Source organism: Budorcas taxicolor, chromosome 12 (assembly GCF_023091745.1).
Source record: "Budorcas taxicolor isolate Tak-1 chromosome 12, Takin1.1, whole genome shotgun sequence".
NCBI lineage: Eukaryota > Metazoa > Chordata > Mammalia > Artiodactyla > Bovidae > Budorcas > Budorcas taxicolor.
In genome coordinates this window covers 30968829-30996825 of record NC_068921.1, presented here as the reverse complement: position 1 = coordinate 30996825, position 27997 = coordinate 30968829, and the positions used below count along the sequence as shown (strand labels likewise).

Genomic DNA, 27997 nt, shown 5'->3' with positions numbered 1-27997 from the left:
ACCTGCTTTGCCTGTGAATGAGTCTGTGTTTTGTTCTCCAAGCCACAAGTGTCTTGAGTGTCAGACACAGTTGTGGAAACCAGGGATGCAGCAGTGAACTCAAGAGACCAAAATTCCTGCCTCTGAGAGTTTATGTACCTCTTATGATTGGAACATCTTTGAAACACAAGGATGGATGAAATATCAACAGGAAGAACATGTTTCTGATTCATTAAAGCAATTCCATGAAATTATTAGAAATAAGATGAGCCCCAAATACACAAGCCAGCACTCCATGCCACCAGGTCAGATCCGAGGGTCATGGTAAGGAATGAAGCTACAGGAACATAGTTCAAGGCCTCAGGGGGGCTTCTGACAAGTCTTCTGACTCCAGCCAAGTACCACAGCCAGAAGCCCACGGAACAGACAAGCAACACCCAAGGGGACGCGCAGGGGACAGGATCCTGGAAGCGGAGCATCTTTCGCTTGAAAAAGCAGACGTTAATTAAATTTTTCCTTTGGCGTGAAAAGTTTTGAAATTCCAGCATGAGATTCCTGTTTGTTAAAGGGAGCATGGGCAAAGAGGCTGGCGAGCACTGAGAAGGAGTTAATATCCTTCCTGGTCCAGGAGAGAGGGGATGATGGGCTCAAAGCCCAAGTGCTGGACAGAGGCCTCAGGGTCTCCAGAACCGGGGCGGGGTGCCCTCCAGGCACCACCCAGGATCCAAAACTGTCCTCTGAGACCCTCGCAGTTTGTCCTGCCTTCCTTTAGGACCCTGTGGGACGGGCACCGTGGGGGACGCATCCAGAACTGACATCACGGCAGCTGCGCTTGCCAGAGCCTCGTGCTGGTGACTCCACAGGGCCTTCCCAACCACAGGAACCTGGGAGCCATCCCCTCTGTCCTGAGCCTTCCAGCCTTGAGGCTCTGCATTTGGGATTTACTCAGAAACGAGCAGACTGTAGTAACTGAGATAATACACTCGCGAGGGCAGACCTGGCCAGGACCGGGAACCCAAGTGCTCTCCACACACCGTGGCTCCTGCCCTCCCCCGACCCACGCCGCCTGCCACCTGCATCTCCGCCATGGCAGGACCACACGCACTCACTCATAGGTTCTCAGTGAGAAAGGACAGGCTTCCACCTGAGGACAGCGGGTGGGGGCACATGAGGACAGGGCGTCTGACTGCTGTTACTAGTGGTCTCTCAGAGAAACTCAGGGAGCAGACTCCAGTGTCCAATCTCCCCCAAGTTCTGGTGTCCACCCTGACGCCACCTTTATTTGGGGCCGATACCACTTCCTGCCCACCCCCGAAGGCAGCGACAACATTCATGCATAAAAGCCGTTTGAAGGACCTTACAACATATACAGATGCCTGTGGTTCTACAATGCCTACAGGGGAAAAACATCACAAACTCTAAAGGAAATGCAGTCAAGGAAGCAGCAAGATGTCCATCCAACTCCCAACCCTGCGATAATTAAAATCACTGCAGCCTTTTCTGGAGCAAGGAAAGCCCCAAATCTGATGATTCACCCTCCCTCTGAGATGAGAGATACTTCACAACAAGATGACGAGTCTTCCTCGACTGCATGCTGTCGAGGAGGGGAAACCCGCCTCACAGTGTGGAGCTGTGAGCGAGTGCTCCGCAGATGTGTTTATTTTTAATGAATTGATTTTTAAAAATCTTTCAAAGTAATGTTTTAAAATTTAAAAACCTACAAACGATTCTGGGGATAAGCACGTATTCACAAAGAAACCAAAACCGTGTCCCCAAACCAAGACAGAATTACTAAGAGGCAGGCAGATTGAGGGAAAAAGTAAAAGATGAAAAAAATGAACTGATGACTAAGCTCCACTCCTTACAGCGGTTCTAAGACTGAACCTGGTCCTGAAGACGCGTGGGAGCGTGCTCACTGAGAGTCACATGAGATGCTCAGAAGTCAGCGGGGATGGGCTGCTGGGAGGCACCCCCACCCCCAAGGGAGTAAGGAACCAGGCAGCATCTCCCACTGATGCTTCACAGGTGCAGTGTGAGGCTCAGAGCAGGCAAGAAGCTCAAGCTATTCTCAGGCTCCACTGCCGCCACTCTTGTTATGAAGAGGTCATTGCATCAGAGTCCGAGTGGGAAGGAGGACCCCGGACTCTGAGATTCTGGATGAGCACAGAGGAGGCGGGGACAGCAGCTTCAGCCCCAGAAACACTCCACCTGCTAGCCTGCAGCCAGCCTCGATTTGTTAACACCTGAGAATCCAAGTAACAGAATCTTAGACTCTACGACTTGGACAGGACCAAATGGCCGCCTGATGCAGAAGTCCTCATGGACTGTAAAAGGAAAAAGTGAGCAGGGCAGGAAACGGGTGGCGGGGAGAGAGAGGAAGCGGGGCATAGAAAGCACACAGGCTTTCCATTCAGTCATTTCCCTCCAACACTGCAGACATGCTCAGCAACCAGCCTCTGAACTCCACCGCTGGCCCAGCAAAGATGGGCATGCATCTGGGGGTCAGGTGTCTCCCCAACGAGGACAGCAGCATCGTGATGGCTGACGTTTTCGTGAAGTGCCTACTTTGTCCCACTCGAACACAATTCCACTTCCAGAAAAGCAGCTTCATAAAGTAGGGGGACACGCAGAGTTGTGGCTCAAACCTCTGCTCAGCTGACTAAACCTCCTCTGATGCTTCTGAAACCCTACGTGAGACTTATCATAGGTCACCCGGGGCGACAGGCCATAATGTAATTACAGTAAAATCAGACACAGGGACGTTCCTCCCACTGAGCAAACCATCAGAGGCAATGGAAAGAAGAGAAATGGTCTCTGAAGACAATCTGCCTGGGTTTTGACCCCCAAGTACCTGACTGACCTCTTGCAGGTTACTCTGAATGCCTACTTCCCCACTTCTGCAATGAGGAAACCACTGTCGAGCTCACAGAATTGCTTAAAAATAATTAGAAATTGAGATTATTATCCCTATAGCTACATCAAGCACTTCTTAAAAATCAATGAATCGTTAGGGAGACTTTCTCTGAATAAGGGACATAAGAAGAAATACTTCCTCTTTGCTTCCTAGTTTTTCCAACTGCACAGGCTCCTGGCTGGCACTCTGGAACTTCTAGCCCAAACAGCTACGTGAGCAACACCAACAGACACACGCAGCCGGGGGAGCCGCTATTTAAAGACATCCTCCCATTTAAGTGAACAGCCATTTAACTGTGAATATCAGCCCTTACTGATATTCAGTCAGGCTTCTCCAGTGGCTCAGTTGGTAAAGAATCTGCCTGCAATGCAGGAGACCCAGGTTCGATCCCTGGGTCGGGAAGATCCCCTGAAGAAGGAAATAACAACCCACTCCAGTATTCTTGCCTGGAGAATCCGATAGACAGAGAAGTCAGGCAGGCTACAGTCTGTGGGACTGCAGAGAGTCAGACACGACTGAGCTATTAACTTTCACTTTCTCATCAGCCCTTACAAGGCGTGTCACTATTTTCAAAGAATCAGCTCATGAATGAGCTGTTAGGTCGACAATGATGCCTGTTCTGAGTCTGGACATTTGTGGCTTCTGTCTGCCAGTGACTTACCCCAAAGAGTTTAATAAAGCAGCATCTTTGCCAGTGAGGAAGTGACGTGCTGCTGGAAAGGTAAAAGGGCTGCTCAGGAAGAATATGAACACAATATGCAAACTGCAGGGCTTTCTCCAAAACAAGCGGCCGGGAGGAGGCCTAGGGAACCTCAGGATGGAGTTGTCGGGGTGGGCCGGGGGAGCCGGGCCAGGCATCCGGGCCAGGAAGGGGCATGAGGAACATGGAGTCCCAGGCGAGCGGGCGGAGGGAGCCAAGGTTGGGGCACCCACAGTCCAGGCCACCCCGCAAGATCTCCTCTGACTTGATGATGGGTCCCCCGTAAACACACACTTTGGCCCCACATGGATACACTCTCCTGAGACTCAGAAAATACAACCCCCCAAGCCTCTATGCTCAGGATTCCCTGAGGTGCCCTGCCAGGGCCCAGGGAGACCTGGGCATGACCAGAAAAGCATGCCCGAGTACGGGGAGGATGGCGTCCCCCAACCACACTGGGTGGGCCCCCCAGGAGGAGACAGCAGCCCCCGCTCCCGGTTCCTGGGTAGCCTCAGCAAGGTGCCCCTTCCTGCCCTCTTAACCAACATCTCCTGTCTTTGAGACCCTATGGTCTGGGGCCAAGAGCCCTTCACCTGTTCTCACTCTCAGAGGGCAGTGGGCAGGCTCACGACTAACCCATCACTTTGCCAGATCAAAGCCGAAGCCACTTCCCCTCCTGGGGCCCAAGAGATGGTGCCTATTGTGTCATCAGAGCCTAGGAGGGGAACGTGGTGATGATGGCACAAGGTGAATGGTCTGAATGCCACTGAAACGTGTACTTCAAAATGTACAACAGAAAATACGTACGATTCAAAAACTGGAGAGATTCCTAAAAAAATCAGAGTCGTCGCCATAGGACCCAACCGCTCCTAGATATCTAACCAAGATAAACAAAAGCCTATAAAAACACTTTTATACACAAATTTGCAGACAGATGTTCATAGCTGCACTTTTCACAATGGCTGAAAAGTGGCTAAACCACCCCAAAGCCCATCAGCTCATAAGTGGATAAACAAAACGTAGTTTTGTTTCCATTTGTTGTCCTTCAGTCACTACGTTGTGTCCAACTCTTTGCAACCCCATGGACTACAACACGCCAGGCTCCCCTGTCCTTCACTATCTCAAGGAGTTTGCTCAAATTCAGGTTCACTGAATCAGGGACGCTATCCACACGAGGGAACATTGTGCAGCCATTAAAAGGAATGAACGTGGATGAGGAACGACAACATGGATGAACCTTGAAAACGCTATGCTAAGTGAAAGAAGCCAGTCACAAAAGGCCACAGGCTGTGTCAGCTCAGGTACATGAAAAAACCCAGAATAAAGACAGAGAGGAGATGAGGGCTTGCCTGAGTGGGTGATGAAAATGTTCTGAAATTGTGGGAACGGTTGCCCAATTGTGGATACAGTAAAGCCACTGAATTTGTACTTCAAATGGACGAACTTTATGCTGTTAAATTACATTCAGTAAAGCTGTTGAAAGACAAGAGGCACCCAATTCACAAGAAAAGCCAGGTATGGCTTTTCTATCAAGGGTGGCCAAGCAGACCCTGCACCTCCTATACACGTTCAGTTGCACAAGCAGCACTGTGTCCCCCATGTTTTAATTCTGCTTCAAGTCAAAACGCTGCCACTTCCCCCCAAAATCAGTAATTATACCTCTGGTTGTAGTTGGTAGGACAACCTCTACTCTATCTACACAAGCCACTTACACGTAACAGTCATTTTGCTCCGAGAGTTTCACGGACGTGGACTTGGCTCCTGTTTCATGAGCCCTCCCTACACTGCACTCCCTCGTCCTTCATTCTGTGACAACTGAACACAAGCTCTAGTTTCAATCCAGAGCTTAAGGTTTCACGGTGACAGGGCACAGGATAATACGACCGAGGATGCCTGCAGCAAAGGTTGGTCTAAGTGATGCACACGGTTTAAGATTCTAGCTCACACAGGGCCCGGGCGTCCCTGGTGGTTCAGACAGTAAAGAATCTGCCTGCAATGCAGGAGATGGCGGGTTAGATCCCTGTGTCGGGAAGACACCCCTGGAGAAGGGAATGGCAGCCCACTCCAGTATTCTTGCCTGGGAAAATCCCATGGACAGAGGAGCCTGGCAGGCTACAGTCCGTGGGGTCGCAACAGTCGGACATGACTGAGTGACTAACACCTTTCACACAGGGTCCAGGGGAAAGGGGACCCCTCTCCCTCTGTGTGTGACTGTGGTCCAGGACCTCAGAGAAACCACCAATTTAATAGAGAATTGGCAGAAAGGAGACGATCATCAGGCAGCAAAAAAATCTAACCAGGTCTCTAAGCACCAGCAGAGTATTTTCTAAGACGGTCAAGGTGCACCACCAGGGCAAACAAACCACCCAAGAGGCGGGGACGACACACCCAGCTTGAGAAGCTGCAAGGAAGAACGCACAGGAGGCCAACTGGGGGCCACTTCCCGAGCTGAACGTTCAGTGTGCTGGCAAGGCAGGGTCACAGCCCTGTCTGCCAACTCTGCAACACCAGACGCCCACCTTACTCTCGAAAATGCCCACAGGGGCTCATGATTCCTTACAACAACACAGTGCAGGATAAAGATGTCTAAGAGATCTTCAATTGAATTTAATAAAACCTGAGCAGCTGGTATGTCACAGACACGGCCCAGTTACATGACGTGAATTAGGCTGACACAAAGAAGAGGTGGGGATGGGGCGGGGGGTGGAGGCGGGGGCAGAAGGTTCCCTGAGGCGACACAGCAGCCTCCCCCCGCCAGCCGCCACAGCCTCACTCACACTCCGCACCGCCTGGACAGGCCCACAGGGTGCACACCCCCCTGGCGGCTCCAGCCTGCGTGTGAACCCCTGGGCAGGTGTGGTCGCCACGTCTTCACCACACGGGAGATCCCGTGAGCTCAGACAAGCACCAGTCCCCCGTTCCCCGAGGGAAAGACTCTTCTGTGTTGGTTTCACCCCCTGAAAACCGGGCAGAGTGTCTTCAGTTCAGTCGCTCAGTCGCATCTGACTCTGCGACCCCATGGACTGCAGCACGCCAGGCCTCCCTGTCCATCACCGACTCCTGGAGCTCACTCAGACTCATGTCCATCGAGTCGGTGATGCCAACCAGCCATCACATCCTCTGTCATCCCCTTCTCCTCCTGCCTTTAAGTCTTCCAGTCTCACCGCTCTGATATAGCACCCTGCCCACCCACCCCGCCTTGCTCCCCGTTGTAGAGCCCAGAGACCAGAGGTGAGAGAGGTTAAAGTCTCAGACAAAACTGGGTTCAGAACACGGCAGGCGAGTGACTTGGTCTCTGTGGGTTCCCTTTTTCCCCACTGCAGGCTGAGGCCAGTCCTGGTCCTGGTCACCTCCCAGCCAGGGCAGGGTGGGGAGGAAAGGGTTAACACCACGGTGCCCGGAGCGCAGCTGGCACACCAGCGCCGTCATGAGCACCTTCTTCATCCGTGTGGGATCTCACCAGCAGCCCCCGTGCAAGGTGCACCGGAGGGTAAGCAGGTCCTCCAAACGATACCTGTTCTAGTCTCTGACGGGGTTCCGTAACTGACTAAGTGCTGTGCAAACACGCGGTTTAAAAAACAAAATTAAGCTTATTGTTTGACGTGTTTCCCTCTGTACCTGTTTAGATAGTTGCAGGTTTAAGGGCTACTGCCTCAAAATAGGTAAACTGACTTAAAGCTATTAAGAATATATATACAACGACATGAACTGTGTGAAGAAATGGATATACACATTATAACCAGTATTGAGTTTAGAACCACTGACTTTTATTTCTGGATCTGTAAACATCTCGGGTTCCACAGGGCTGATGGCCGCAGGGTCTGCGGCGCATGGGTCCGGGGGTGGCCGTGGCAGTGGCCCTCCTGGTCCCCGCTGTCCTTTAGGGGCCGGGACCCGCTCGGGCGCCCCCTTCACAGGTGATGGGTCAGATGGCTCACCTGTGAAGGGGGCTGTGGGGCTGAGACGACTCCACCCAGGGGCCTCTTCGCCTATCTGGCCCTTGGGCCCAATCTGGCCGTTTTAGGAAACAAGATGCTCTGTTTCACCTGCTCTCAGCGGGGCGGCCACATCCACCGTGAACCCCGGCGGAAAGCGATGCCCCAGTCATGAGGCCGCTTTCCTCCTGCCAGGAGGTCTGGACGCTCACAAAGCCCTGTGGTTTGTTTTGCCAAACTGCACATACATTGAATGGAAATGTTTGTTTTCTGTGTCCCGCTTTACGTCTCTGCAGACAAGTGATTAAAGAGTAATTTCAAGGGCATTTTTTCCGCTCATCCCCTCTAACCTGGTGACATCAGGCTGTTCCACTTCCTGCCTTTTAACTTATGTTTCTGTCAGCGTATCATCCACTCTTCTTTGTTGACCTTTCTGTGCACAGCATTGCTTCAAAACCCTTCTTCAAAGGAGAAGTCAGCGTGAAATGTCACCAGGAAGAGTGCCAGATGGCCAGTGGCCAGGGGCACCAGCTCCAGAGCTGAGCCGACCTGTGACTTGGGCACCAAAGGCAGGAGGCTGGACCCCTGGACCTACCACCGGCCACACCCACCCCCAGAGAAGCCCGGTCCACCAGCCCAGACCCCCCGGGACCCTCCATCCAAGAGCTGCTCACAGAGCATCCACTGCACGCACGCACGCACGCACGCACGCACGCACGCCCTGTTAGGAAATGCAGGCGACAGAGAAAGCTCTGGGCTCCCTGTTCTGGAGGTTCGTTTCACAGAGAGAAAGGATCTGTTTAAAAAAATGTACAGAGGGAACACACGGGAGGATTTCCAAAAGGTGGAGGTGGGGGAGGCTGGAAGAAACCAGTAAGGTTACTGCACAGAAGACAAGACGGCTGAGACAGGGCAGTGGGGGAGGAAGGACACAGAGGATGCCCTAAACCACTGATACTGGAGGCAAGAAACGGAAATGCGGCCAAGGCAACTGACGTCTCAAGCCCGGGAGACCGAGGACTATAAAGAGGCAACGTCGGGAGTACATTTCAGGTGCAAAAACCTGAGTTCCTGCATTCCAGGCGAGGGTGAGACCCACACAGGATGCTGTGACCTGCCGTTCTGGCTCCCCAGTCCCCTCCGCTCTGGTTTGTAAAATACAAGTGATCGGAGGCATGTGATAACCATGTGGTCGCCACATGGGGGCCCTGAGCAGCCGACTCCCCTGACGTGGAGAAAGGGATGTGACTCCGTGTGCCCCCTGGGGCCCCAGCCTCCCCCCTCCAAACAAGGCCGGGCCACAGGCGGGATGCCACTCACACCAGCCTGTCACGTGAGCAAGGACGAGTAATGGCTCCGTGTAAGTGTGCCCCAAGTGTATCATGACTTCATTCCACATACCACCCGTAAATTCTTTTTCAGTATTAAAAAAGTGAATACTAAAATGCATCCATTGATTGTCTACAACTCAAGTTTCTCTGCATGTCCAAATTTAACTGAGCATCTGACCAGTCTTCTTATTTGCTCAGCCTGGTGACCCCCAGCCTGGTGTCCACGGCCCAAGCCTGAGCACCTCACTCCCACCCCAGACTCTCCTTGCCCCTGACCCTCAGCTCTGACCCACAGACGGCCTCTCTGCAAAGGCCTTGCCCCACCCCCAAACATACTGTGTGTGGAGGACGCCCCCATCACAGACCCAGAAAAGGACAGAATCTGCAAGAAAAGGAAAAACCGCCAAGTGTATGAATACATCGGGGAAATGGGTGGGGGCTCCTGACAGCACACGAGTGGGTCTAATTAGGAAAGACTGGCTAAAAGCGGGCAGTTTCAGGAGAGATGAAGATCACTGCTAAGAGCCTGGCATCCTCTCTAGTCGGCTTAATCACAGAAACGGGTCCTCGGCCGGCGGCCTGCATCTTCGCAGCATCTGCAGGGAACCAACCCCCCGGAACGTGGCCCACGAGGGTCAGCACTTGGGTGACTCAGCCAAGAGCCCATGGCAGCCGACCAACATCTGCTGAGGGAGCGAATGAGCAAATCTGGACTTCTCGAAGAACCTGTTCAAGGAAATTTGAAATCTCATTTAATCATCGAAAAATCCAAGTCTAGGGTAAATCTTCCACTCCCTGGCACACCTCACCAGGGCAGCTGATATTCTTTGCTCTTTAACCAGTTTGTCAGCTGAGAATTATTTGTACTGCAAGTTACAAGTGTCTGTGCTGGGTCTAAACCAAACAAACGAAGCCAAAACACCTGGTTGCCCACCCGATGGAGCACCTGTTAGGATTCACACGCAGAGCCGAGGAGCAAGGCCACCCCCTCCCAGACAAGAGAGAACCTTGGTCCCAAAACGTTTTTTTTCCTACGGTCCTTTGTGTGACCATTGTAGCTGGTCTTTAGTTATGGGAGCGGTTAATCAAACAAACATCTGAGAACACCACAATTTTCTTATTTATACATAAAAGTATTATTCAACCCTGTTCCGATTTCCCTTGCTCTGGCTTGGAAAGTGTCCCAAGGACGCCCTAGCCAAACAAGAAACTTCAAAAAAAAAAGAGGATGACATATATTTTTAAAAGAGAGTACTGCACACTGTTTCCCAGATAAATCCCTGGTGTATTTTGAGTATTTTATAAAGAAACTTTGGCTCTGCAACTATGAACTTCCCATTCTGCTAACAGACCAATAACTTAGGGTTTACAGACACATTCGAACGTGGACAGTGGACGCTGCATGGAGCCCTGGGATACGATTCACCTGGTGTCCGGCAAAACTGCTCTTGCTTCTGCTGCTAAATGTTCAAGTATTTCATGATGAGGTTTAAAAAAAAAAATGGCTAAAAGCGAGTTTAATGTACAAATCGAGCCAAAGGTTTTTCATACCAATGTCTGAAGAGTTAAAATTCAAAGGGGGTCTATGCTGTTAGTACAGTAACGTGTCTTTTCAGACTCAGCCCCAAAGAACCGATCTCTGTCCTCATGTGGGGGACTCCGGCCATCCCCCTGCTGCCCTGCAACCTCCATTCTGAGCTGGAGATACACGTTTATCATTAATTTTCAGCAAACCTCATCAAGGCTCTGTGCTGCCTAGAGTTGCCGTGAGTAAGAGCAAACACTTGCAGGAAAGGCCGAGGCAAGGAAGACAAGACTCTCTTCGACCGGGGGAAAGGCCCACACGACCATCTCAGTCCATCTCAGGGATTGGTCATGCACCATGTCACTGCTTCCTGGGGCCCCCAGTCCCCGCTTAAGGCTAACAACACCGATCTCAGATCAGACCTACAGGACCTCCCGGGGCTACAGGATGCAGGCTTGGAAGCCATCTGGTGAGGGTCACCAGCTCCCCCGTGCCTCCAAGGACCCATCAGATGCAGGCACATGGTCTACCCAGATGACAAACATGCCGGGTCTGTGACATCAGGGAGTGAACAGAGGGAGGAAGAGTGCAGCCAGTGGGAACCGGCACACACTGACCGGGAGCTGACAGTGCAGCCCCCGGCTGACGCCTCCAGTCGGCCGCTCCCCCGACCCAGGCCCCAGACAGTCGGACGGTCAGTGTCCATCTGAAGGACAAAGGTGCTGGGCTGGAACCCCTCTGGGAACACAATTCCTGCTCCCCCCGCCTCCACCCTGGCGGCTCTGGTGGGAGCCGCCCTCGCCCCGGCTGGTCACTTCCACTGCTGAATCTCTTTATCGATCATGTACATGCATGGGAGTCACTCAGTCCTGTCCGACTCTGTGACCCCATGGACTGTAGCCTGTCAGCTCCTCTGTCCAAGGGATTCTCCAGGCAAGAACATTGGAGTGGGTTGCCATTCTTCTGGACCTAGGGGTCGAACCCAGGTCTCCTGCATGACAGTCAGATTCCTTACCCTCTGAGCCACCAGGGAAGCCCAATTTAAATGCCAATATGAACCTTCACGAATTATCAACAGAGCAACACAAGGTCAACTCCAGAATTCAACTGCAGTTCCATACCTAACACGGTCTGCTCTCCCGAGGCCTGACGCGGCTAAGGTACAGTGACTCTGACAGTCAGACGGGGCCCCGCGCCTCTCCTCTGGGCCGCCCCCTCTGCGGCTGACTCTGCTCTCGTGGTGACCTGGCGACGGTCCAGCCCGTCTGGGTCAGGTCAGAGAAGTGAGAACAGGGCACTGACTGTAGAGGAGTGGCTGCGGGTGGAGGATGCCCTGGAGAGAGCCAAGGAAGCTTCCAGACTGTGGTTCCAAGCGGGCTCCTCATTCAGACCAGAGGGCGGTGCCCAGCTCGCCTCAGGGGGACCGCAGGGTGTGAACAAGATGACTCGGGTGGGCACCATGGACACCAAGTGTGTCCTGCTCCCCCGAAGCCCACACAGTCCGGACTTGGAGTTCCAAGAACAGAAAGAAGGGTATCTCGGTCACACGGGGCGGCTCTGGCCAGAGTCCTATCCCTGCGGAAGCTCACAAAGCACGCTTTGTACGGGGGCCTGTCCCATGACAGCGTTCTCAGAGATTCGCGATAACCCCGGCCCCACAGGCCAGGACAATCACATCCTTCTCACGTCCACTTTTCCTCTTCCGCCCCCGCTCCTTCTGGGCCTGTGGGTGACCAGCCGCGGAAAGCACTGTGCTTTCTTCCTTTACGCTGAGACCCCTGCAAGTCCTGACGAGGGCCCAGCCCACCGCCGGGGCGGGCCGGGAACCCAGGGCTCGCCTTGCCCGCCGGGTCACCTCTCTCTCTGCTGGCACTGCCAGACGGGGCGCTCCCAAATCATCCCCTCCCAGCCCTCTAACATGCTCTCCTCCGCCCCAGACAGAAGCCGAGCCTTCTTAGCAGTTTGCAGACCAGCAGTTTCCCCTCTCCTGTAACACAACCCTTGTCGGATTCTGCCCAGAGAGCAGACATTCGAGACACCTGAACCACGGCTGCACAATCGAAGCCTTTTTGCAGATCTGACCGTCTGCCATCCTGTCTTCCGCTGACGCTGACGCCACCTTGACCCCACAGCTGAGTGTGCACGGCCTGATGCAAGGGCGTGTTATTTTCACATGCACGCATCTGCATGCCTAAACAGGAGCACTCGGCCATCTCCCATCCTGTCCACCAAGGCAAAAACTAAAGGACCTTGGGCAGAAAGCCCGCCCTTCAAGGGGCTCCCGGGTGTTGAGACCCGGGAAAGGCAGCCGGGCGTCCTGAGGTCTGTCTCCAGGCTGGTCCGCCCCAGAGGCAGCAAAGACTGAGGAGCAGGGGTGGACAGAAGGCGGCCTGGAGGCAGAGAGAAACCCATGTGTGGGACATGCCTCTTGCCTGCTCCTACTTCCTGTGGCACCGTGAGGGCCCACCCACGCTAGGAAAGCAGTGATGCTTCGGTATCCAAGTCTGGTGGTCCACGTGGATGCCGGTCACCAGGTGGGGGGTTTTTTGTTGTTGTTTTTAAATAACAGCCACTCTGCTCCTTCTAGTCGTACAAATCACCCCACTCCATGTTTCTGGGCTCACACAGGCCAAGTGGCACTTCTCAATCCACATCTTCGCCAGCGTCCTAACTCGAGAGCTTCTGTTTTCTGCTGCATCGGCTTTTTGCTGTGCCTGCTTTTACACTGTGGATACTACACTGCTGCACGCACCTCTTTAGTCTTTACATCACGGAGCGTCACCCATTTCCTGCTGAGGGCTGGAACCCCCAAGGTGAGTATCCTGATCCGATCTCTTTCAAACCCAGAAGCAGAGAGCGTGGCCCTGAGGTCAGGGGTCAGGAGTCAGGGTCAGGACTTGCTCAGGGTCACTCCCTCTGTGGCCTGGCCAGCGGCAAGGAGGTCTCTGCACTTGCAGGCCCCTCTAACTGCTGGGGAGGCCTTCCCCGGGGCATTTGGAGAGAAGAGTGTGGTGAGTCCCCAGGCGGGACCCCAGGGCCAGGCAGCAGGGTCAGAGGGTTCCAGCCCCAGCCCCTGCGGCCCTCATGATGCCACACCCGAACCCCAAGACATCCACGACACTCCTCTTCCTGCCACAAGTCAGCCCTCGGCCCCTGGAGACGACCTGCGAGTGGGTGGGGGTGGTCCGTCCTCCTCCACAGGCAGTCTTCACACCTTAACACATCTTAACCTCCTTGCTGGCTGCTTTCCTGAGCTGTCGAGACCAGGCCCCCTCAGCAGACAGACGTCCCCTCTGCCAAGGTAATGAGTGCCAAAAAGCAGAGAGATTATTCAGGGTCCAGCCAGAGGTCTCACCCATGTGACACACTGCTCATCCTAACACCTGGTGAGACACATTAATAATGCCCGTGTCTCCAGAGGCAGAAGAGTGGAGGAAGGCTGTTTTTAAGACACGTTGCATGAGGTGCCAGGAATGGAATCTGATTTTGCCTGAGAAACAACACCGTGGTGGGACGGTATAAAAGAAGCTACTAATGGCCATGGGATCAAGGGCAGGGGTCAGTCCCCCACCTCGACCCCCGCCAGACCCTGCCACGTACACTGCAGTCCACAGCCCTCCAAGAACATCCGGTCCTGGCTCATGGTTTTTTATAGAAGTGATTGCAAGTTCCAAATTTTAAAGAAAAAACATCAATGATGTTTCTATGTACGATTTAGCCTTCCAATGAAACACATGGATTAATGAGCCAGATAATAAAGCAAAAATAAAACCCGACTACAACTGAATGTAACAATACTCCACTTCCACCGATGTGCCCCTTGCTATCTCCCCGGGAGGTGGGGGGAACATTTAGACTGAAGAATTCCAGTGGGGCATCTCCACGGCACGTGCAGTGAGTAAACAGGCCGCCTTCAAAGCTTGCTGAGAAAAAGCTGATCTGCTTGGTGGCCAAGCTTGCCTTCCATCCCCCAACACAAATCCATGCACCCGGCAAGATGCTCCCACCTGGACGGCCGTCAAAGACAGCCAAGCTGCCCCTAACCATTCAAAGGCCAGTGGCCAAGGCCACATCCCTGGGGCCTCAGGGCTGCCAGGGGAGGATGGACCCACACCTGAGCACCCGTCCGTTCCAGAAACTTCCTCTGAGGTCGACGGAAGGGAACTGCAGGGGCTTCGCACCTGCACACCCACCCAGGCCCACGCCCCACCTCACCAGGTGGCGTCCTGGGCTGAGGTCTCAGGAGCAGGGGGCCCTGACACCGTGCCTCCCGGCCCGCCCCAGCTCCAGCAACACCGGACCTGTAACAAAAGGTCCTGACACCCCCTCTTCCATTAAGAACCTCCCGACTAGGAGAGAACAAGGGGCAGCCTCTCCTTAGCCCCACCGCAGCCTCCAGGGATACCCTATGTACCAGTCCATGCCTCCTCCATCACCTCCTCCATCGCCACCCCTGGGATGGGCTCTTCTCTGGACAGAAACCTCCAGAGCCTGAAGACTAACCCTCTGCACACCAACCTGACCTAGAGCTCACAGGCATGTGTTCTAAACTCATTTTACCTCCTGAATCCTCAGCACAGCCTGCAACGTGGGGGCTATTACTGTCCCCACTCTCCACATGGAGAAACTGAGGCAGGGAGCTGCCGGCGGGCCCGCACATGGAGTTCTTGCGGCTCTTTCTAGGCCGTCCTGTCCCCTCCCAGGGCCTCTCCTCGGCTGGAGCTCCACCCCTGCAGCCTGACTCACCACTTCCTCTCTGCTGTTGGCGGCAAACAGATAACCAGGCCGGTCAGAGATGAATGGGCCCTGGCCCCTCCCATCACAAGGGCGCCCAAATAAACGGTCCAGCAACAGCAAGTGCTTGGGTTCCTGAAAGGACATCTTTTGAGTGTCTGCTCCACACCACGCTCCACTCCGGGTGCCAAGCCTGGCCTCAGGGCACTGTGGTCCAAGCACCACTGAGGTCTCCTTGACAAGGTCCGGATGCCGGGAGTTTGACAGAGGCCGGTGACCCGAGAGGACGGGGAGCTGCTAGGAACTCTGCCCCTGGCCTTCAGACACAAACCTGCGGCCCTGGGAGATCCCCGGGTCTGTGTGCAGGCATCTGAGACACTGGAGGGCTGACTTCAGGATGCGAAAGGCCCTGGGATCTCATGCAAACTTACACACTTAATGCACCTGTATTTCTTTTCTCCATCCTGACGTCACCCCTGCGGCCACATCTGCCCAGTCTGCACCAACACATGTTTCAGTTACGGGTGGAAGGCGAACTGTAGCAAAGAAGAGGCCACGTGGCACAAGGCAACGTGGGTCTCCTGTTCTGTGCACCATCTGCCCAGGCATGGTGAGGCCTGCCCCCTCGGTTTAAATTTCTATTATTACTCTGCAGGTCCAGGCACTAAGAGAGTCTGCATGGAGCGGGATGAAGCCCACGGGCCACATGCATGTGACAGTGAGCCGTGGAGCCCTGCTGGCTAGAGGCAGTCTCGGGGGGAGGGCAGTTCTAGGAGAAGTCCCTGCACTATCACTCGCTGGAACTGGGGACGGTGCTGCTTCCTCCTGCAGAGCCTCAGAGCTCTCCCTCCGTCCCGGGTGCCAGCGCCTCACCCGGGCAAGACAGTGTTTCTGGCCTGTGCACAGCCACACATCTTGCTGGAAAGGGAGGCCCTGCCAGGGGGCCGAGGGCACTGAGCCAGCAGCCCCCAGGAGGCTCCAAAATCTCCCGCCACCCAGAGGCTCTCCAGGCAATTCTGGGAGCTGTAGGCAGGTTCATGGTGGCTGAGCTCTCGCCAGAACTCATCAGACCACAGACCCAAGAGTCTTTCAGGGATGAGGACTGAATCCTAGCGCAAATTGGATCCGATAATTTTCCAAAATTCTGCGTGCATCAAACTCTGACACTCACGAGACGCTCTTCCCGGTTCAATACACATTACTCAAAGAATTAGGGAATGTTCTTGCCTAAAATCTCCTAAGACTGCCCTCGAGGGAGAAAGAACTGTCTTCCAACAAAAGTTTTTTCTACAAAGACCAAACTTGATGGTAAAAATTTGAAGTGATAGATTTATGGGGGGACACATTGTATGCACGCTTGCTAAGTTGCTTCCGTCGTGTCTGACAACCAAATGGACTGTAGCCCACCAGGCCCCTCTGTCCATGGAATTCTCCAGGCGTGAACACTGGAGTGGGTTGCCGTTTCCTCCTCCAGGGGATCTTCCCAACCCAGGGATCAAACCCGCATCTCTTACCTCACCTACATTGGCAGGTAGGTTCTTTACCACTAGCGACACCTGGGAAGCCCCTGGGAGATATGTTATGCGATTACAATTACAGATTATCTCCTATTTCACATAATATTAACATACATAACAACATAAAATCAAGTTCCTGAGGATTCTTCTCACACAGTAACAACAGTGGTGATGATATTTGTAACGTATAAATGATAAGACTGTAAATTAAGCACTCTCAATTCTTAAATTTAGTGAGAAGCAAAGTAAGTAAAGTAAGTTACAAGAAACAAGACCAGATATTTGTACACTGTTTCAATAAACTAGGTAATTTATCCTGTTCCAGTTCTCTTGTCACCGTGCTTTTGTTCCATACAATCAATTCCCTTGATTTACAGTTGTTTGAAGAATTGTAACAATAAATTATATATACAGATTTTTAAATTACAGAATACTAATTTTTTAGCAAAAAATTCAAACACTTCCCAAACAAGAGAACAAAATCCATTCAACCTTTTCAAGAAGAACAATTTAATGGTATGATTGCTATTGCTAATATTATTTTCAACGCCCTGCTCAATTTTAATCCTTCAAACCTCAGAGTCCAAAACTTAACGCCTCCAAGAAGAGTGTCTTTTCTTACTCTTCTCCCCACAAATCCTCAACTCTGAAAGGCTCACCTTTCAGATGGGCTCTTCCTCAAATCACACTGAATAAAAGCCAAAGTGCTGAAATTCACGAAAGTTTGGGCCATCCCTGGAAAAAAAAAATCACACAGCCCAGCCAGGCCACCTTCAAAATGCCAGCGTGTGGGGTCAGCTTAGGACAGAGCAACCCAGGTCTGCATCAGCAGCAAACCACCCCGGGAATGCACACAGATCCTGCCTTGTGCCCCTGTCTGCTTTCTGGGGAGTCATCACACAGAATAACGTCCACTTTAGTCAGAAAAGCTCAGTCACCACAAAAAGAAACCTTTTTACCCTCCACTGTCTTTGTCCAAACCAGTGTGGACAGAGAATTCCTCCCAGGCCCCAGTCCAGACCCTGTAAAACTCCCAACACCAAGGAGGAGAGGAAGGTGGGCAGGCAAGGTGGCACTCCCAGGCCCAGCTCTCTCTGCAAACTTTGAGTCTCCCCCAGGGCTGTCTGTAAGGCCACAGAGAAGAGTAAGAATTCTCAGATCACACGCAGGTCCAAGAACACGTGCTGTGCTGGGGAAGGTTCATTTTCATCTCCATATAAACATGCGTGTCCCCGGGGGCGCACCTGAGACGTGCCAGCTTATCTCCTCTTAGAGACTGACGCCAAAGAACAGACAGCCGCCACCCTCAGAAGCACCTGGCTGCGGGCCCCAGCAGCCCTTCCCCAGCCCAAAGGATGCCTTCCCCAGGGGCCTCCAGAGCCCTGTGTGGACCAGGCTCTGAAACCCAAGTGCTGGCATCCTTTTGAAGGAGGAACGAAACGCCCTCACCGGGGCAGGCACCAGTGGCTGTTACACGCAATCCCTGAGATCAGGGTCATTCCTCCAAGCCGACTTCTGGAATGAGACGCTGTGTTATTAAAGGACTTCCTAAGTCAGAAACACGGCGGCAGACAGCCTACTAGTGTAGCTTGGTAGCACTGATGCTCGAAGATGAGACGCTTCTGGCAAGTCAAGCAAAGTTCCCAACAACAGGACAGGTCAGGCCGGTGCAAAGAGCCTCAGACACAGAGCACGTGAGAGGCTGTCATCTTGCCCCATCTGTGAAGAAGCCTAGTGGCCAGGAAAACCCATTCTTGCAACAAGACCTGATTATTCCCAAAACAGAAACGTCACAGGACGGTTTGCACCAAAGCACAAAAGGTGGTACGTGTCTGTACCAAAAAAAAGCCCCAAATAAATCCCAAATCAAGATGCCGGGGCAGAATTAATTAAAAATAAGTTAAAATTAAATTTAGAATAATTTCTTGTTCTTTCCACTCGCCAAAGTGTTACTACATAGCTCAAAGGCACCCCTCCTTTTTTTCTATCTTAGCATAGTTTATTTTTTAACTTTTTATTTTATATTGGGGTATAGCTGATTAACAATGCTGTGATAGCTCCAGGTCGACAGCCATACTCATACACGTACTCATCCTTTCCGAAACTCTGCTCCCATCCAGGCTGCCAGATAACATTGACCAGAGTTTCCTGTGCTGTACACTAGGTCCTTGTTGGTTATCCATTTAAAGACACCCCCCTCCCCCACCTTCGCCCTGCTTTAAACTATATTGCTGTTTCACTAATTATAAAAATAATTCTTTCAACAAACATTTGCTAAGCACTCGTTCAGGGGCTACATGCCCAGCAGTGAACAAAACAAAACCTGATTTTAAGTGTTTTCTTTCTGTACAAATACAGGCATCTCATTGAGATAACACTGGATATGAAAAACTGAATCCAAGTTTTTCACTTTTAACAGTAAAGTTTTTCCCATAAGATCAGATGTTCCCTGAAAACACCACTTTTATTGACTACATAATATTCCATGTGGACAGTGTCATAATTTACCCAAAGATATATTCAAACGCTCACTGACCTCACAATAAAAACACAAACAAGAGACGCAGCTAAACACAGATTTAGGGCCTTAATGGGGGAAAAGGAGGATATACAACCTTACCAATCACAGACGGAGGGCAAGTACACGGTCACGGCTTCCCCGTGGGCCACGTTAAGGCCTAACTCGTAAATCTCCCTTTTTTATAAGCCCTACTCCCTCTTTGATCCAAGAGAACATTGTCTACACAGAACAATACGTTTTCATTTCAATTTCCCTTCTTTTCAGGAAAGGAAATGTTTGCACTTCAAAGGGTTCCTTTGAAGAGCAGCCTCCGGCCCTGGCCCGTCCAGGTTAGGAGTTCCGCGGCCCCAGCGGGGCGTGCAGAGTCTGGGCGGCTGCCCACCGCAGCCCCTCTCCAGGCCAGCTCCTTCAAGGAGAGGGTCTGGTGCGGGAGAAGAAAAAACAAACATTGGAAAAATACTCAAGGCTTTTGATCGTGGCCTTCAGAGGCCCTTTCTCACACAGTGTGGATTTCACAGCCCGGGGAAACTGAGGCACAAACCCGGGGGAGCCAGGTCCTCTGAAACCAGCCCCACCCCGTGAGGTCTTCTAAGCCGGCAAAGAGTGGAGCCCTGGGGGCGTTGCTGGTGATGATCAAGGGGACATCTGCCATAACTGAAACGCACGGGCGAGATCCACGCCTCATCCAGCAGTTTGGAACCCTCCCCGGGAACCTCAGCAAAGACTAGAATGCACAATTTAGCGTGTTCCCTTTTCTCTCTCCCCTAGCCTCTCCTGCAGGCCCGTGCCCCTACCCCTTGCTGAGTCTGGGAGCCAGGGCTGCACAGCAGACAAGAGAGGGCCTGCAACATTTCTTTTCAAGTCGTGAACAAGTTCTGGGTATTTAATAATGATCTCCACCCTTCCCCACCCCGAGGGGTTAACTGCCTGTTCAGGTGCGCAACCGGCCAGGGGGTGGGCAGGGGCATGAAAGCTTCAGTTCCAGACAGGGCGCCCGCTGCCCTGGGGCCCCAGGTCTCTGCTCGGGGCTCCCACCCTGCGTGTTCGGGGTGCAGGTCTGAGGGATCAGGTCACCCTGAGCTGAAGACTTCCGACCATCCACCTTCCCGCGAGCCCACTAACCTGCCGGGCTCTCGGCCTCTGTGCTGGAACCACAGTGGTGTTCATCTCCTCCTTCTTTTACTTTTCTGTAGCTTCCCAATTCTTCACAATAATGCATTCTAACTTTTAGAAACATTTTTTCCTTCAAGAGGCTTATAAGAGAAAATTAGACCACAGTTCCATTGAAAGAGCCTCTCCTGAAAAAGGGAAGAGAAAGAAACAAACTACCTATGCGCACACGTAAAGGAAATTATGTGAACAACGGAAAGTTGACTGTGGACTGGATGACAGTGTTGTAACGTTAAATTTCCTGGTTTTGATGTCATACTGTGCTCACGTAAGAGAACGAGAATAACCTTATTAGGAAACACATTGAAGCTTGCAGGGGGGTAAATCAAATGACATGATGTCTTCGACTTATTCTCAGAGGGTTCAGGAAAAAATACATGTATGTGTGTGTGTAGATTAATCGACTGACAGACAAACAGGAAAAAGGAACAAAATATAAGCAACGGGTGATTTGAAAAAACTGAGGAGCTCCTGTAACTCCTGCAACCTTTTTCTTTAAGTCACAAGTATTATTCATGAAAAGTTGAAAAGTAAAGTAAGAGAGGAGAGAGGCAGGCAGGGGTGGGGAAGAGCCTCCCCACCCCACCTGGCAGCACCCCAGGCCTCACAGCAAGGCCAAGGCCCCGGCCACCGGGGCCCAGTCTCTCCAGGAAAGACGCGCCCTGCTGCTACCCTGGCTCAGACAGCCCCCGTCCCCAGCGTTCTGAGGGTGTCAAAGAAGCATCTCGCAAGGAAGAAGACCCCGCCCCACCTCACACACTACGGAAGTAAAGATCTGGGCCCAAGGACCACTGCCACCGGCCTTGAGAAGGGCAGGGACACAGAGAACCGGGAGGGAAACCACGCTTCCCTGCAAATCAGAGCCCCTGCAGAGGGCCCCCCGCTCCAGCAGAGCTGGAGGGGGACCAGAGAGGACTGATGCAGACCCGAGAAGCAGGGCTCCCCAGGGCCTGGCTGGAAGCCCCACGTCCAGCCAGCTCTAGTGATGCCAACGCCGGACTGCTGCTGACCCAGAAAGAATGCGGCCCAGCCTGTGTCACACACGCGCCAGTGCCAGGTCTGACCACTGGCCAGCACAGCTGTCCCGGGACTCCAGAGCTCCAGCTACACCAGGAGACCCAGCTCAGAGAAAAGAGGGGTGCACTCCCAAGACGCGCGGGCAGATAGAGAAATAACGCGGGCCACCGTGCAGCAGTGGGACAGCTGGCTCCCACACCTCCAGGACTTACTCGGAACCCAGAGAGCCCAGGGGCCTCACATCTCCAGGTCTGTGTGCTTATCTTAGGGCCCAGCTCGGCCGGCGCACACATGAGCGCCAGACCACAGTCCCCAGACATGGGGTGACGCCCACGGCCCTGGGCACATGCGGTGTCAGGACCCCGGGGCCAGGTCCCAGGGGCAAATCCACGCTCTGCCGCTTACAACCACCCCTGTGCCTGTCGATAACTTGCATCCCTTCTCCAGGCCCCGTCCCCATCAGCCAAACAGCAGGACCGGGCAACTGTGAGGATTAAATAAAAAAAACACAGAAAGCGTGGAGCCGACGGTGAGTGCTCACAAGGGCTTGTAGTCTGAGTCTTACCCAGCCCAAGGGCCTCTCCCTTCCTTCCTACTTGGTCTAAGAGACTTTGGTTAATGGTACTCGGTGGGCAGATAAAAAGATTCAGAGAAAGAGAGCGTTTCCAAGCCAACCTGAAAAGGTCAGCGCAAGCATCTTCACAGGTGGGAAGAAGATGGTGACAACCGTGTGATGAAACACCAGTCACACCGCGGTCCCTCCTTTCCCCTCGCCAGCATCCCCCGTGATGGCCCGCCACCCCACCCCACCCTACCCCACCTCACTCCTCTCAAGGATCTACATCACCCCTCCAGGAAGGAGGAAAAATGGTGGGAAACAGACGTGGCCCAAGTTTTTAAGCCCAAAGCCCTCAGGGTAACTGGGACAAATGTCTGGGATGGATGAAGGTGAACACCTTCTAAACAGACACACACGTACACCCTTTCTCACTCACACACACATATAGGCACGTGCACACAGACACACACAGGCAAACAGTGAGAACGGGGCCGGGAGTTCTGCCTCCCAGAGGCGTGGAAAAAAGGTGGAAGTGTTAGTCAGTTGTGTCTGACTCTTTGCGACCCCATGGACCATAGCCCGCCAGTCTCCTCTGTCCAGGGTGTTCTCCAGTCAAGAATACTGGCGTGGGTTGCCATTTTCTTCTCCAGAGGATCTTCCCCACCCAGGGGTTGAACCCGCGTCTCCTGCATTGCAGGCAGATTCTTTACCATCTGAACCACCAGGGAAGCCACCTCGAGGCATGAGGAGGGTTCAAACCCAAGGTTGTGGATCTGAGATACGCAGAACTGGCCTCCCTGACACCAGGCCCTACACCACCCCCTGCAGTGTGGACACAGCTCCAAGGAGAAGGGACTACACATTAACATCTCGGGAAAGTGGGGGAGCAAAACAAAGCTGTTGCGGTTTTCTTCCATGCTGAAATCAAAGAACTGTGCTTTCTCTCCAATATAATAGCGAATATTTACATGAAGCACTTGGTGGGTGTCAGAGTTATGTGAGGTGCATAACCTGGATTATGGCCTCATTTAAATCCCCTCAACCCTACACAGTGGGTACTAGAAGTCAATTACTCTGCAGGCAATACAGAAAAGAATTTAAATGTGGCTCTGAGAAACATCTTAGAAAAAGGCATTTTAGAGATAAGTGGAGCCCACTCTGGGGAGGGGGGCCATGAGGAGAGCGGGGGTAGGGGGCCGCCCGGGGTTGGCACCGTGAGTGGGTCTCGAGGCAGAGCCCACTGTGTGCCCGGCATGTGCGCAGCAGCCTCTACTCCTACATAAGTAGGAAAGCACTTGGTTCTACACAGCAATCTTATCTGCATAGATATTTGGAAGAAAGCTCTAGGGCAGGAAGACAGACTGTTAAGGACACAACTGCATCCAGAGGGGAAAGGTGATTCTGGGAAAAGGGAGACAGCGGGGAAATCCACACTGTCCTGCTTGACGCAGGACCTTGTTTCTCCCGCCTCTGTTTAAACCCACCTCTCGGGAGCCCGTGAAGCCTTTCTGGAGCTTGACTTCTGGTTGCGCTTATCAGAAGAGGAGGCTGGCAGAGGAAAGAACTTATTTCATGAAAGACACTAAATGTGTTGACTTAGTACCTTTATTGGGCTTCCCTGGTGGCTCAGATGGTAAAGAATCTGCCTGTCAATAAAAGAGATACGAGTTCGATTCCTGGATCGGGAAGATCGCCTGGAGGAGGGAATGGTAACCCACTCCAATATTCTTGCCTGGAGAATCCCAAGGACAGAGGAGCCTGGAGGGCTATAGTTCATGGGGTCAACCCCAGTCCACAGGGTCACAAACAGTCGGGCACAACTGAGCAACTGACACCATAGTACCTTCGTTCTTTCACAGAACACTATCACTTCTGTTTATTCACTGTATCATTACAAGGCTGAGAGGGAGGCTTCACACGTTTGCAGGGGCCGGACCGTCCACAGGACCTTCCAGAGGCTGCACACAGAGGCAGCGGAGCTGGCTGCAGCTCCAACGGGGGCCCCGTTCTTGGCAATGGACCACCGGCCCCAGCTCCGCGAAGCAGCATCCTCGCTCCAGGGCAGTGATCTGAGGCTGCACTGAAGCTGTAAAGCCTCCGAACTCCACACTGACGTGGCCTCTTCCCCGAATCTACCACTGGGTGGTGCCCCCTCCTCCCTTGCTAGTGATAACAACCAGAGGAAAAGCCAAGTGACAGACCTGTGTGTGGCGTGATGGGGGACCTCAGGTCAGAATCTATTCCAACGTGTGGCCTGCGTCCCCTGGACGAGAGAATCGTGACCCCTTTGCAGGGAAATGAGAGCAGCCCACCCAGCCCTTTCACCACATGCTGCCCGTTCTAGCAGCTTCACAGAATGCACTGAACCCCCATGGTAGGCTGTGACTCGCTTAGCACAAGTGTCGGGGTGGCTGGTGTCAAAGCTGCTTTGGAATTTGGGGGGGAATACGGGAATACGGAGAATATCACCACAGGGCTGATCACCTGCCGCCAAAGAGGCTACTCTTCTCCCGCTGGAAGTGACCTAAAACCTTGGGGTGGATACAACTTCAGCCTGAAGCCCAGGACCAGCGGCCTCAAGCTTAAGAAATCCCTGGAAGGCAGGTGTCCTGAAGACCAGGAATGAAAAAGCAGGCCCACCCCATGGCCGCAGTCCCGGTGCGGGGCCGACCGACTAACCACAGCCCGGAAGCCCTCTGGAGGGCTCAGGGGAGCACAAGGAGGCCGGGCACCACACGTGGCTGCAACAGGGCAGGTGGGGCTCAGTCCTGCTCATGAGCATGCAAGGGTCTGAGAAAAGCCAGCTGTGCCTTTTATAAAGCCCTTCTCAACGTGCTCTTCCCGACCTCACCAGGACAGTGGCTCTGCTCTCCTGGGACCCACCTCTCCCGCCTCACCTGGATTCTTCCTTTAAATCCACGGACGGGGCGAGGACACCAGCCTACAGATGGCGCAGAGCTCAACCAGTCACGTTTCTACCAGTTCCACCCTGTCCAAGCTGCCACCATCCAGCCTGCACCGAAGTGACACACAGTCACTCTTGCTCGTGCAGAAATAAGCTCAACTTGCGTTTCTTTCCCAGACCTGACTACCAGCCTCTGCGCTGGCCTCCCCGCCTCTGTGCCCGCCCCTTCCCAACTCTTCTCCACGCCGGATCTGAAGGGACCCTTGCCCTCTGGGACAGCTGCCCACCACTCTCCGCCTCCCTGAGAAAAAAAGTCAAGTCCTCCCGTCCCAGGGGCCTGCCCTCAGCTGGAGCAGACAGGGGCGGGCCCGTCTACAGATGCACTCCAGGTGGAAGGATGGCCATCTCAGAAAATGCCTATGGCCCAGATAACTCCAAAGTTACTCCCTCGTTCGTGTCTGACTCTTTGCGACTCCATGGACTGTAGCCTGCCCGGCCACTCTGTCCATGGTATTTCCTAGGCAAGAATCCTGGAGCGGGTTGCCATTGCCTTCTCCAGGGGATCTTCCCAACCCAGGGATCAAACCTGTGTCTCCTTATTGGCCAGCAGATTCTTTACCGTCTGAGCCACCGGGGAAGTCCAGACAACTCCAGGGTCAGAGGAAAATGTTTCTTCCCCAAACAAGGACACACTTATTCCGGCTTTAAATTCCTCCCTGGGATTAACAGACCAATACCTCCAAACACATGGTTAATAATGAAAGGGATTAATTTAATTAGACACAAGGCAGGGCCCTCCAACATAATTACATATTTTTACTGGCCTGAGTAGACAAGAAACTACAGACTAGAACAGTCAGTAGACATGTGTTTAATTCCATCAAAGAATGAAAGCTTTACCAGATATAATTAACATGTGTCTTAAAAAGCAAGCTCCCCAAGGTCAGCAATCTCATGTTTCAAGCCCTGTTTTCCTTTAAAGCAAATAATTATATGCATAAGAGCATCCATGTGGCTCAATCCAGATTTAAACAACTGGGAGTACATTTCTGATCTCTATTCACTCTCGTCCTGTTCACGTGAAAACTCCTCTGGCACGCTTTAAATTTTATCTCCAATAATTAAACATGATCTTAATATGCTAAAACCTTTCAAAACTCTTTGAATCCATTGTTTACTTTGTCCCCCTAAGTTTCTATTCTGACTGTGGGACTTAAGGCCTTTCGTTTTAATGACAGAGGGGTGTGTTCAGCGTAAAAATAATAATTTCCACTGAGATCAACTAAAAATGTCAGGGGGGATAAATGTATCATGGTTTCCTATTATCGGAACCAGACACAAGTGGCAAGAAACTGTTAAGATAAATCCCACATAAATTGCAATTCAAATTAAGCACAATGAGGAAGCTCTGCCAGAGGCCAAAACACAGTTCTCCCGGGTCACATGTTTAAGAGCTCATTTAGGGAAATATACCTGGGATGGAAACGCTGGCCCCCTCCTCTGTCCAGGAGCCTCAGGGTGGGTGCTGGGCAGTGTGGTTTTCTTCCAGGGGCACTTGCCTGGCTGTCCTAATCACACAGGTCAAGCACCTCTCCCCTCCGGTTCTCAGAGGCACGGAAAAGGGGGAAGACGGAGCGAACAGGGCACGCGGCCGTAGTACTACTACAGCGCGCGGCTGCTGGGTACACACACGTCTCAGGATGACGGCCGACCGCCTGGCCTGGGAAGTTTTCTACTACGTAGAAAGGAACACACCGAGAATAGGTCGTCTCGGTGAAGCCGGAACTTCCTCCCACCAGGAAAAAAAAACCATACGGGAGCAGTGATCACCGGCCGGAGAGGCCAGTTCGGGTCACAAGGAAGCTTACCCGGTGCGGGGGTGGGGGTGGGGTGGGAACTTCCCCTAAGTAACCCCCCGTGGGGGACCCGGTAAGAGGTGGAGGCAGGCCAGGGAACTTCCAGGGGTTCCAGGGAGGAATAGAGGTAGGCGCCGCGGCCAGCGCGCGGGGCGCAGAACCGTCACCAACCGGCCACCTGCCGCAGGACCATCCCGCGTCCCCCCCGGGGCTGGCTCCGGACGCGCGGCCGATGACACGTTGCGGACCTCGTGGCGGGGTGGGGTGCTCCGTTGTGCGCCATGTAAGGGAAGGTCTCCCGGATGCCCGCCGAGTCCTGTGCGCGCCCACCCACCCGCTCCGGCCCCGTGACCACCGGTGCGTCCCGGCGCCCAGTGCCAGGCAGGGCACGCGTGGCACCCCCCCGAGGCGCCAGGGCGCCCACGCTTACTCACGGGGTGTTGCATCATGCACCACGCCGCGCCTTCAGGGAAGCAAAATGGACTCCGTATCTGAGACAGCCGCATGGGCACCGGCCGCGCGCACAGCCCGCCCGCCTGCCAGCCCGGCCCGCGCGCCCACCGAGAATGCCAGCGACCCCCCGACCTCCGCGCGCGCTGAGCCAGCGCTGCCCTGCTGCGGCCCCACGCAGCGCCGGGATCACTCCCCCCCACCCCACCCCACCCTACGAAGGTGACCCGGACTCGGCAGGCCGGGCACTCACCGAACTGGCAGGGCGGCAGGATGCGGGCAGGACCGTCGCTGGACAGACGCCCTAGCCAGGGCTGGACTGATGGACGCTCGGTCGGACAGAGGCGCAGCTGGACTGGACGGACTCTCGGCCGAGGATCGGCGGGACTGCCGGATGATCTGGCAGAGGCGCGGCGCGTGGGATCCGAGGCTGGGGTAACCGACAGCTGGTGGTCCAGCGCTCCGCTAGCAGTGGACCCGCCGCTCACACCTGCCCGCGCGGAGTGAATGAAGTGTGGAGGGCGGGAGGCATCCGGCGCGCGGGTTTCATCAGCCGCGCCCCGCGCCCGCCCTCCCCGGCGCCCGCCGCCCGGGCCAGCGGCCCGCGTCATCGCCGGGCACCAATGGCAGTGCCGCGCGGCCGCGGCTCGGGGGGGCCGACCGCGGTGGGGGCGGTGCGCGGGGCGGGGCTCGGCTGCTTCGCGCGCGGGGCCGGCCTGGGATTCCCCCGCGGTGGGCGGCGCTTGCGGACGCGGCGGCGGACGCCCGCCCCCGCCCCACCCGCAGCCCCGCCCCCACCCCGGCGTGGACGAAGCTGGTGCGACACCCAGCCCCGCCCGACTGTCCACCCCCGCCGGACTGTCCACCCCCGATCACAGGCACCA

The 27997-nt window shown here is 53.8% G+C and overlaps 1 protein-coding gene across 3 annotated transcripts in view; it reads right to left on the bottom strand.

The window, feature by feature from the left end:
- SLC7A1 (solute carrier family 7 member 1) overlaps positions 1-27633 on the bottom strand; it is a 60316-nt gene extending 32683 nt beyond the window's left edge. Inside the window, exon 1 of one of the 3 annotated variants that reach the window (XM_052650053.1) lies at positions 27367-27633. The gene's annotated coding sequence lies outside the window, so the exon portion shown is untranslated. The remainder of the gene's footprint in view (positions 1-27366) is intronic. The other 2 variants (XM_052650052.1, XM_052650051.1) reach the window with 2 other exon arrangements.
- Between the last annotated feature and the right edge of the window lie 364 nt (positions 27634-27997).